Consider the following 12,397-nt stretch of genomic DNA (forward strand, 5'->3'; position numbering starts at 1 on the left):
AGCGATCGGAAATCGCCTTTTACACTTTTTCTTTTTCTCTAATTTATCGAAACTATAAGTTCTTGTAATTATTGACAAATTGGAAGTGTTGCAGCATCAATTCGAGGATCATATCGAGTACAATTGTCCGATGCTGGGAATGAAAAAGAAATAGAGAAATAGATGGATCAAATTGTGATACTAAATCGATCGTTTGGACATTTAGGTATTTATCATGTTCAATAAAATTATCGACACGATCGGAAAAAAAGAAATATTGATTGAGAATAAAAAGGAAATTGCAAATCTAATTTCAAAAATGGTAACGGATGTCGAAATCAATTTTTAACTTTATTAGATAATATATTAAATAAAATGTTATATATATATTCTTATATTTTCAGATATTTAATATCGAATAATTAGTGAGACGAGACGAGACGAGACTTTATCAAATCTCATCAAGTTTTTCTGTTTTATTTTTTCTATAATATAACTGCAGGTTATTACAGAATAAATAATATATTCAATATTCAACAATATATTCATATACACTAATTATCATTTTAAATAAAATTTTTGATAAAATGGTTAATAATTGTTGAAAAAAAAAGACTGTTCGTGATCCTCTGATATCTCATCATTTCTACATACATTTTATTCATGTCGTAATAACTTACATTTGCAATTAATATACTGTAATAACCTACATTTATAATATAATTTTTACAATTCATTGCCTCGACAAAAGAAAAAAGTAACTCACCAGAGCCGATGCGCAACAGCGGAGTTGTAAGTCGTAACTCTGCGTTGACCTGTAACATAAAAATATATTTACAATTAAAGCAGCGTTTAATATAATCCATACTCGAAGTAAATAATTATCGCGCACGTAAAATTTTAAAACGTTACTTTAACGAATATTTGATTTTAAAATACTAAATGTAAGAAACAATCACAGCCACCGCAAGCGGCTGCATATTTCCGTATCAACTCACTCGAATAATTAATCCGCGATTGTGCGCAAGTAATATTACGCGCGAGTAAGAGAGGGACGCGACGTTCGCGACGTAATATCTTTTTTCTCGCATATGCCGAAAATCGAACTCCAGCCGAAATTACGCCGGAGTTAAACCTCGAAAGTGGCGGAATCCGCCACGGGACAGCAAAACAATAAACAAATAACGATTATACTCACCCCACGGTCGCTCCGCTGTCGCCCGATGCCTCCCAGGCCTCCCCTCCGGTATCGCATCACCATCGGCGCACTCACTCACTCGTTCACTTGACTCGTTCACGCGTGAAAATTATGACCGCGCGACACTTTCGACACTTTGCACGGCACTCCCGGTATTAATCTCGCGACGCGGTTCGTACTTGGGTACACGGCGACGGAATAATTACGTCGGAGAAGCTACGAACGAAGCTGCACGATCCGCTCGACGTCCGTCTGCGTCCGGCTCCGGCCCGTGATGCCCCGCGCCCCGCGCCCCGCAGGCCCGCAGGTAGATGCCAACATGACGGAAAGAATTTCGCAAGTCGCACGGCCAACTTCACTCGCCAGGAGCAACCGTCGGCGTCGCGGCGAGGCGGCGTCGTGAGGCGATTTTGGTTAACTGCAACACAATTAAATCGTCGATTATGACCACTGGTCTCTATCCCCCACGATCGCCCCACGAAATATCGAAACACGATTAAATACTTTAAACGTACGACGTTAATAGAAACTGTAATCACGTCACTCGATTTAGGGTCCGCTACTCCGCTCGTATCCTTTCATCCGCGTTCCGAAAACAACGCTAACGACAGCAAATTCCGAAGCCGCGCGCGACACGACGCGAGACGCGAGTCAAATTGACGGTGGATAAAAACGAGACCGATCAGCCGAAAGAATGTAATCAAACGCGGTATGCCTCGGGATCCGTATAAATTCCGCGAAGCACATGTATTGAATAAACATTCGATATATCACAGTTTACCGTAATCTGAACCGCCGATTCGTGTGTTGCTCCGCGCTTACTCCGTGCTGCGATCCGAGACCATAGACTTAGAAAGAGACAGACCGAGCGTAAGCCTGCGGGGGCAACGGGGGTACTGATAGGCGCGGTATAAAAAGTTGCGTATGATTCGGCTATTTCCGTAGATACGGTTCGAATGTGTTCGGCGTTTGGGCCGCAGCCGCAGCGATAATAAAGTTGGTTTAACGATTGTGCTTTTTCTGACATTCAGTGCGCCTAGAAAGGCGATTTTTTAGAGACTTCTGGGCTTCGGGGCGTATCGATATAGGACTCTCGTTTGCAGAGCGAATTCTCGTGAATCGTTTGTCGATATTGTTTGAGAGATATCGCTGTAAATACCGCGAATCACGTATCTTGCGATCGTAAATAGTATCTCGTGTTTAAGAAATTGAAACGATTTTGAGAAATTTTATATGTATGTTAAGTAAATCTCCGAAATTATGTTCCTTCTTTAATTTTCCTTTTGTTATTTCCAGAACACTACATTACCATTTTTTTTTCTCGTATCGGCATCACCACGAATAATGTCAAGTCGGTGAATAATGACATTTTGGATAAAAAAAAAGATTATCTTTTTTAATTGACACAATTCAGACTCTTATTAAAATTTAATTTTAACATTATTTCTAAAATACGATTTATTATTTTTATTATTTAATATCGAATAATGTAAAGTCGGTGAATAATGATATTTTGGAGTAGGCCATCTTCTAATTGACAAGTCAGACCGTTATTAAAATTAGATTTTAACATTATTTATGTAAAAAGAGAAACGGAGAGTGCAACCGACGAGAAAAACGTTTTGCTCACGCTGACATCTCTACTGGAATACACACGAGAAATCGAGCTTACGTTTCTTGTTACTCCCCTTTGTCGGTGGCCGCCGACGAGTTAGCGGTCAGCGGGGTTGAACGAAGTTTCAAGAAATGTTTGCTGTCGATTGCTCGAGGGGTCGAGGTTCTCGATAGTCGACGGGGAAGTCTAGGCCGAGACTCTCCTCTATCTTTTCCCGATACACCGGAGAACGATCTCCTCGTTTCTCCTGGACACTTCTTCTCTCCATTTCCTTCTATGTGCTCCTTATCCCCCTTTGCTCTCCCGACTCCTACGCGATACCTCTCTCAAGAATAGATATTTCCTATAGATTTCTCTTCCCGTCGCTCTCGCCCCCCTCCCCCCACCCCATTCTTCCAAGTATCCCTCTCGGCTGCCGTCTTCGTTTACTATTTTCTCCATTCGTCTTATCAACGAAACATTCTTCGTCCACATTTTCCTAAATTCTCTCGCGGTTCTACAACGATTCTTTGTTGTTTTCTATTTATCCTTTTTTTAATCCGCGCTTTTATTACTTCTTTCTACATAGGCGTCTTTTATTTTTATCTCGGTCATTGCATTCGTTGCTTTCTTTGGTTCTCGCTTTCATTGTTGTAAAGCCAATAACTGATATTTTTCCTTCTTTTATTAGCACCAGGAGAAGATGGTTAATATCTTCCGGACTTATATTTCTCGCAAATATTACCGATATTTTCTGTAAACGTAATTTCGCAGCGAAGTGTTTGAGCGCAGCGAGCTCTCGAACTCGACGGTAACGCAATTTACTCTTTAAGATGGAACTATCGACCTTTGCAATCGTCGACCTCGATATTACGGCCGAGCCAACGTGCGCAAAACGTTCGGCCCGGGTCCAGGACGAATTTTCCAAAATTATCCGATTACTTCCATCATCGCTTTTTTTTCACGAGCGGTGCTTCCGAAAATTAAATTTCTTGACGATCTCTCACCCTTTCCCTCCTTCCCTCGTCTGCCGCGTGTATTAAATTGATCGGTACCGCCGCGTAGCTGAGTATCGATTTAATTAAAAAAGTTTGCTCGCGAAATGTTTCCTGGCCGGACTTTCCAGCCGGCCGCAATACTCGCGCTCGTTTACGCAACGCACACACGAATGTCGATTTGTCAGAAATTTCAATTGCACGTCGTCGATGATGCACTCGGCAGCCTCGTTGGGGTTTTTACGGCATGAATAGTAAAACCGGGTCATATCCAAAAAATAAATGAGATACATTCTATTCTTCTTTTAATAATTCTATGCGATGTTGGCTTGAAAACTCCACGGTTGCAAGTCAATTGTAAAAAATTCTAGAAAATGTGAAGCAATGGAACATAATATAATTTGTATCTATTATGTGATGCCACCGAAGATTATATTATTTATGAAGAACAAAATAAAATGATATAATCTAATTGATATTTTATTGTCAGTTTCCGACATTAAATATTTGGTACCGATTAAAATAAAAACAATATTTTAATCAGTACCAAAACATTTAATCCATCTGAGAGAAATTGTATGAAAATTAAGACTCCGCTATTTGTTGTCACTTCTGAAATTTAGTTTATACGATAAGAGCACTTCATTTTTATTTGTATTTAAACAAGTTCTTCCGAATGTTTTTCTCTTTCTTAATATCTTCCGCTTTTTCATTTTATTATCAATAAAATTCCGAAAGAGATCCCATACGACAGATAAGTGAAAAATCGGGTACCGCAGTCTCACCGCGACGCGCCTAAACGTCAAATCTGCAACACCCAGTTCCATCGCAGCTGTGTTTTATCACGCGACACCGTCAATCCTCTTGGTCACTTCCAAAGAGAGAGAAACAAAAAAAGAGGGGGAGAAAGTGAGAAATAGAGGGACAAAGAGAGGGAAGAAGAGACACAAGCAAATGTAAACTTTTTCGCGCCAGTCGGCGACGCTCGTAAATCTCGCCCCCGAAGGCAACTTCCATCTCTCTCATTCCCGCGCGACGCAACACACCACCGCTACCACCTGTGCCGGGAGTCCGGGAGTCCCGGTTTCTCGTTTGTTTCTGTTAGGCGACCCCCTCAACTTGTTAACTTTACGTTCTTACCACTTACGGCCAAATTGCCGTATAAAATATGTGCTGTGACGACAAGGCAACCCCCTCTGCATACCACGGTCCATGGTCCTGTACCCAACAAACGGCCTTCGTTCCTTGTAGTGTATCTTCTTTTTCTTGGTTTTCGCGTATAATCAAGGGTGCCGCATTATGTCGTCATAGCGATTGCGCCGTATGTGTCATTTCATTAGAGTTAGCCTTAACGTCCGAGAGATTTAGTTGTTCACTGTCTAAACGATGTAGAGGGTTGTTTCAGAAATATAGCGCGCTCGGTCTAAATCATAATTAGTCAAACTGAAGACAAAGCAGTGTTGCTCTTTTATGTTGAAGTATTAATGTAAAACTATATATATATATGGAGGGGAAAGAAAGAGTTATTTCATAAAATATTAAATATAATTGTACGGCTTTCAAGATACTTAAAAAATACGTAAATATTTACATATAAATAAAAGTAAATCCTGTCTTTAATGTTAACTTAGTTAAAGTAGACTATGTAGAAAACATTTCTTTTCTCGTTTATTGAAATATTAGCATTAAAATTGGAGTGTTAAAATAAATAACGCTATTCGAGTAAAAAGGAATAAAATACAAAATGAATAAGTGACTGCAACTTCTGCGTAGACTTTGAAAACGGTTAAACATCTCCATTGAAATTTTGAAAACTATTATAGCGCTAAAAAAATGGAGAGATAAAAAAAGAGAAAAACATTGAAAATGCAATGTTTTGTAATCCGCATATTCAGTGACGCGACACACGTACTATGTGCATGTTACGCGCTATTTGAAACACTCCTATATGTAGGCGCCTATTGTTCGTGTTGCATCAGATCACCCGTCACGTCTGTAGTTGTCAAGGCAGATTTAAAACGGATCGCCACCGGTAATTCGGTCAAACGTACCGAGATTGGACGTGCTGGCGCGACAATAAAACCAGTAGTGGATTTCCGAGTGCATTCGCAAAATTCTAAGCACGCAAGAATTCTTTAAACAAAAAATCTATTAAACAACTTGATCATTACGCGATAACTAAAAAATGTAGATAAAGAAAGTAGTAATCTTGAGTATCGCAGGAGAAAGACAGATGCTTATCTATATAATCATTTGTAAAGTGATATAATAATTATATTTTTTATTAATTCTATTCTTTAAATAAGAATAATAGATGATACAATGAGAAGTATGATATCAAACTTTCTTCTCTTTGTAATATCCAGTGATTCGACACATGTACTAATTATGCAGCAATTATTTACTGAAGCTGTTTCCTAAATGTACGTTTAGGAATGCGAAATTTTTAAGGAAATTAAAACAATTGGTACGCGTGAAGAATTCATATAAAAGATAATATTTTCATTTAACTAAGCTTTCCAATTATCTGTTAATGTTTTATTAAGCGATTATCGACTGAACTACTCTCGTTCAACAACTATCTCTCACTCTCGGCGACACAACGAAAGATAAACACTCTAATAAAAAGACAAACGCTCGTCCCGTCAGGACCGCGGTCAACCTGTCGACGGAAGCTCCTCTTTTGTGTCTTTTGGAAAACCTCTCTAACTTTGGCCGACATAGGACGGAAGGCCAGACAACGTGTACACTACGCACGCATAAAAGATCGAGCAATAAAGCCGGTGCAGCAGCTGCACAGTGATACGTTGCAATTGCGAGCGGTCGGGACTCTCTCGGAGTCGACGGCGCGGCGCGGCGCGGCGCGGCGGAAACAGCGGAAGTGTGTCTTCTTTTTCGAGACGCTCATTATTTTAACGGAATGCACGAAGCTTTTATGTGAAAATACCCTGGCAGCCTGGCTCGCTGCGACACTTCATGGTGAAACTTCGCGCGGCTTTCCTCCCCGCGTGAGTCTAGAACGAACAGCATAAAGAAACGCGCGGGCCGACGATATTGTGTGTCGCGATGTATTAAAACGATGATGTATAATAATTCACGTGTCCATTGAGCTTTTTATTCACATTGCTTATTTTTCGCGATAAAAATATAAGGCAAGATAAACGCGTTAATGAGAAGCAAAAAAGCTTAAGTACAATGGATTTAGTGAGATATTAGGGTATTGAAGTAAGACTTTTTTTCCTGGCCTCTTTTCAAAATTCATAAAGCTTTCATTTAAAATAACATTTTTTTCACGATTATTTACAATATATAATTAAACAGATAAATTTTATCATTATACAATACATGATATGATTAATTTATATTCTATTTCGTGTCAGAATGAAATGTCAATAATGTCGAGAAAACAAAATCTGGATACGGACTTATAAAAGCAAATAGTATTTTTGGAGGATTCAACGGTGTGCGTAGAATTCCGCGGGAAATTCCCACGAATCCCAGGATTTATGATATTATTTCTACGGCGGTGATAGCGACGATGTAGCGATAATATACGGCGAATGTGAAATATTTCCCGCGAAGTACAATGTAGTGCAAGACGAGACGATGGTTCGTAATGTATGTCCCGTCGTTATTCGCGCTTTCCGTTTTCACGGTGAGAAAACTCTCGGGGAAGATTAAGCTAGCGGGTACGCTGATCGAATAAAAGTGCACGTGGAAAGATTGAGCGTGCAATCCTACCGGTTACATGCCTGTGTATACTTACTGCCCCAACTTTTGTAGAAAGTTACGCGGGCGACTGAAATTTTCTAATGCCATCCTCCCAAACTTTTCCCGCGACATATAAATGTCTTTTTTGGCATGATACATTTTCTGGATGCACAGCCACGTTCATTCGTAGAAAAGATCACGAATTCGCTTACGTTTGCGCTACATCCTGTTTCATCAAATAAACTGGGGCACGACATAAATTTTCAAAGGGATGTAAATTATATGCATTAATATTCTCTGCGATCTATAAAGCAGAAGACGCCGCGCGACCGTGTAACGGACTAATTGAATTTGGAGACGACACGATTCTCTATCGGAGACAATAATTTATTTATAATTTGTGAAATTAATCAACTTGCACCTTGTTAAACTTGAATTTAAACTCACGATGCATAAATCATTGAATTAAAAATTAAAGTTAGAACTAAATTGGTCGGAGGTGTAATGTGCTGCTTTCCCTCCCTACTCCCCTCTTTGCCATCCCATTTATTTCAGGTGATTTTTCCATTCCTCCCCTTTTTCCAAGTCTTAAAGCAATTTCTAACCTTACCGCAATAAAAGCATTCAGCGGAGAAATCTACGGTTCGATGTGAAGCTAGGAGTAACATTGTGCTAAATAAATTAATATCCAATAATAGGGTGAATCGGTAATACGTGGCAAGCGTCGCAATTGAAGACATGCAATTCCTGCGACGCATTGAATACTCCATTGTCTATACTAAAGAATGTCGAGCGAGTTAACAGAAACGCGTTTCAACGACACCCGACGTATCGTTATCGATGAGAATTCACCATTTACGCACCCGGTAAACTTTCCCGTGGACGCGTCGGGAATTCATGAAGCAGCTCAATTTTCTAACAGTATTTGCAGCGGCATCGTTACCAATGTACATGAATGCAAAGCCGACTGAATTCAATGTGTCGCTCGCAGAGACGGTTTACTGTTGGAGCGACAAGATTCTGCATTCCGGGGATAGAAACTGTCTATCTCCTTTTCTCTCTTTCTCTCTCTCTTGCTCTCGTTCTGCAAATAATACTACTCGCTCTACGGTCGCTACTCTCCGGCTCGCCTCGATATAGCGCGCAGGAAAACCGCGAATCGTCGGTTTAGTCGACCCAGGCAGTGAGGTTTAACGTCTGAGCCACGTGCCCCATTTCTAACTCCGTTGTAATCGAATCGTCGCGAGCGAACGGTTCAAAGTGCTTGCCTCGTCTTTGCTATTGCCTGCCGCCGTGCCGCCTACAAACTCTGTTTACAGTACGAGCGTTGCGTGTGTTTCAGTTCTGAAATATCGTGTGGCGATATAAAGGGCACCCGCAACGAGACGCAGGTAAAACGTGTCTCAGTCGTCACGTAAAACGTGTTTGTTTCTGCTTAATAAAGGGGTTTTGCAATATTGTGCTGCGATATTATAGGCACTATGCATGCTCATAAACGTTTATAATATATACGACTGTTGCATCGCATTTTATTGCATTTTAGAGTCAATAATTTGTAATATGCAACACACAAAGTTTAAAAGGTGATATATAGGTACGATATACACAAAGACCGCGTATTACCATATGTTACGCGACGTAATGTAATGTCGCATGGGCACAAGTGAATTCCCAACTTGAACGTATTCATATTGTCCGCCTAACAAATATTACGTCTGTATGTGGATGCATAAACGCCCGGATGGCGTGCGGTTACCTCCGTACAAACGGACGGTAATAGTCGAAAGTACTCGCGAAATGGTTCCACAGCGAAGGAGTCCGCTGTGTCTATGGCGTAACCGCGTAACTGCGCCCAGTTTCACGCCGGAAATACAGTCGGGCACGTCGAGGTTTCACACACGGATACACGGTACTACTGTACCACGAAAATTGTAATTAAGCCCACAAGAGCTGTCGCCAAATTTTCTCACGTTGCGTGCCATATTCTTCATCGCGCGGTTCCCCGATGTTAAATTTATACGAGAGACATAAGTAATCTTGCGTAATTCAAAGTATAATCTCGAAATTGATTTATAATATAATATAATACGATTATTTACATTGAAATTTTGATATTTTGAAATTTAATCGACAAAAATGGATAAATTGTTGCCTGCTTAAAGCAAAAGAGAATTAATAGATGACGTGATATAAAATAGGAGAAAGAATTTCGATTATTAATTATTAATATAACAAATTAATCACATAATATTTGATACAGTTATATTATAATAATATATACAGTATATTTTTATTATTATTTTAGGGACATTGTTTGACAGGTATAGAGTCATCTTTTTCAGATGTTGGGGCCTAGTAATTTTTGAGTTACAAGATAGTAAAGATAAAGAGCATTCCGCGAACTGAACTTTAAAACCGGACATGAATAATGAAGTATCATTCGTCTCACAATTTTAGAACCTCAATAAAATTTTGACTCTAAACTTAAATGCACTGAATTACGGTTGAAACAATGATTTCGGCATTTTGAGATTTGTCAGCAAAGTCCAGAATGATTTTTTATCCGTTTTGAATTGAAATATCTTTTAATATCTTTCTAGTAAATTTTTTTCATTTTAATACAATAATTGAAATTTTTTACAATAGAAGAATTTTGAGCTCAATTCAAAATTAATTACACGATGTGATAATGCAAGGTGGAAGTTATGAAACTGATGCACTAGAATAATAGGTGGGCAGTAACTAATATCGATCTCGTCGTACTTATCATTGCGCTCACATCAGAAATGTAAATATTACCCTTGGGTGACATATTACAACCCCGAGGCGTGGTTTAAACGCATTTCCTCGTCTATCAATCGAGAGAAAAGGCGATCGGGCATATATTTTATCGCATATCCGTGCAATAAAGTAACTGACTTATCACTAGATCCGAAAGAAAAAAACCTGCGAATTATACGCATAAGCGCGACAGTTAAACGGCGTATTAAAACGAGGATTATGCGTCGTTACATACTTTCGAGCGCGACTGGTGTTACCGATAAGATATTCATTTAAAGGAGGTAAATTTATTCTTTATCGTTGTACTTTTATGGATCGTACACGTTTATCGTTACTGAAACAGCGACGAATTTAATTCTTTCAGACCGTTACGTAAATGAAATACCTTTTTTTTACTTGCAACATGCAAATGTATGCATGTTGCGGCGAAAGTAAAAATATTACAATTGAGAATATGAGAAATAACATAAAATATATAAAAATTATGCTTTCTAATTATTTTGATAGTCCACAATTCAAGAAAATTGAAGTTTCAGAATTTCTAAAAAATGTTAACTTATCTATTGATGCGACGAGGCAATTGAATATAATTATATATTAATAATGAAGAGTATCGATTTGTTATTCTATAAATAGACTCTCGTACGTGAAAGGATTGATTAATCTCAATCGAAACTACACGTCTATATACGTCTATAAGAGCTGTACATACGCATGTTCATATATCTGTCATACGAATATCCATCACCGTCGCTTCCGGTCAGAACGTCGGCTCTTTACGGAAGCCACATTAAAGCACCGCTGCAACAAAATGCCAAACCCCATGTTGCCTTCTGCACGACGAACGCATTTATTCGCGAGAGCGAGTGGCTCAAAGGACGGCAAAGAGAGTTTCATTCGTTTGTCGACTCGTTCTCAAAAGTAGTCCCGGCATGCGGACTGCGGAGCAGGTACTGCTTTGTAGCTATCGTAATTATATATGTGTATGTGTATGTGTGGTATGGTGTATGCATGAGAAAAAGAGAGAGAAATCGTTACACATACGCGAATCTCTGATCGTCGTGAAAACTTAACCGCAGCGCCGGTCGACCACAGAGAGAAAACCCGGGGGTGGTTCAACCTAATAATTCATCGCGAAGCCCGGATGGCACGTCAACTTTTCTTTTTCCGATTTCCCTGCAACGGCAGCAGCTTGCTATTCGATATGCGACGGTGTGCTCCAGGAAACGACGCCGGTAGATTCGGTGGTGGCTTATGAATAGCTAATTAATCCACGAAAACCGACGCTTGCGCGCTTGCCCGGCATCGTACGCTCCGTTAACGCCACTAAGCCGGCCTAAAACCATGCACTTCGCGGCGCGTTGTTTTATTCAGGGTAGCGGCACTTTGCCGAAATGATGATTTATTTAGACGTGCGCCACGTGCGAAGGATGGTCCAGGTGAGAGTGCACCGAACCGGCGCGGCGTGGCGTGGCGTGGCGTATGGCGGCTCGTTGAACATTGTTAGTCGCTTTTACGAGGCCTCTTCGTCGTTGATTTCTGACGCGCCGACCCCGCTAAATTTGCGATCGTCCACCCTCCTCGTTCGCGACAGTTCATAAAGAGACACGTAACGTTCTCTTAAATCTTATAAGAAATAGGACAAGGTGAATTTACCGTACGAGCGGAAACGTGATCAAATTAAAATTGTATATAAATGGAGAGACAACGTCTTTTAATACTAATGACTTCTAACTTGTGACAAATCAGCTCATTCTGCAACGTTAATAATTTAATTTTAATAATTGTTAACGCCGTCGCTCTTTTTCTCTCAGATTATTTAAATGCACGCTTTATATCGATGGTCTCCATGTAAGGAGAATCTCGCGAACAGGCGCAAGTAAGCGAGAAAACTTTTGGCACGTGTCAGATACATCCTTTCTCGCGACAGCCTTTCGACAACGTTGGCGAGACACGCGGGGGTGAACGTGAACGCAGAATCGGTATAAAAGCGACGTAACAGCCGTCGCAGATGCGCCGCCAATACGATAACGCGTTTTGACACGTAAAACTCCGGCAAATCGGCCTTCGTATTTCGTAGGTGCCGGAGCGAAGAGAAATGGGGCCCGGACAACGAAAATATACGACAAGGTGGCAGGT

General features: G+C 40.1%; 1 protein-coding gene across 2 annotated transcripts in view; it reads left to right on the forward strand.

Annotated features, from left to right (window-relative positions):
- Window positions 1-12,397, forward strand: part of Vn (membrane-bound neuregulin protein vein) — a 322,623-nt gene that overhangs the window by 254,631 nt on the left and 55,595 nt on the right. The gene's annotated exons all lie outside the window — the stretch shown is intronic.

The sequence above is a fragment of the Temnothorax longispinosus genome, chromosome 1 (assembly GCF_030848805.1).
Source record: "Temnothorax longispinosus isolate EJ_2023e chromosome 1, Tlon_JGU_v1, whole genome shotgun sequence".
In the NCBI taxonomy this organism is placed as follows: Eukaryota; Metazoa; Arthropoda; class Insecta; order Hymenoptera; family Formicidae; genus Temnothorax; species Temnothorax longispinosus.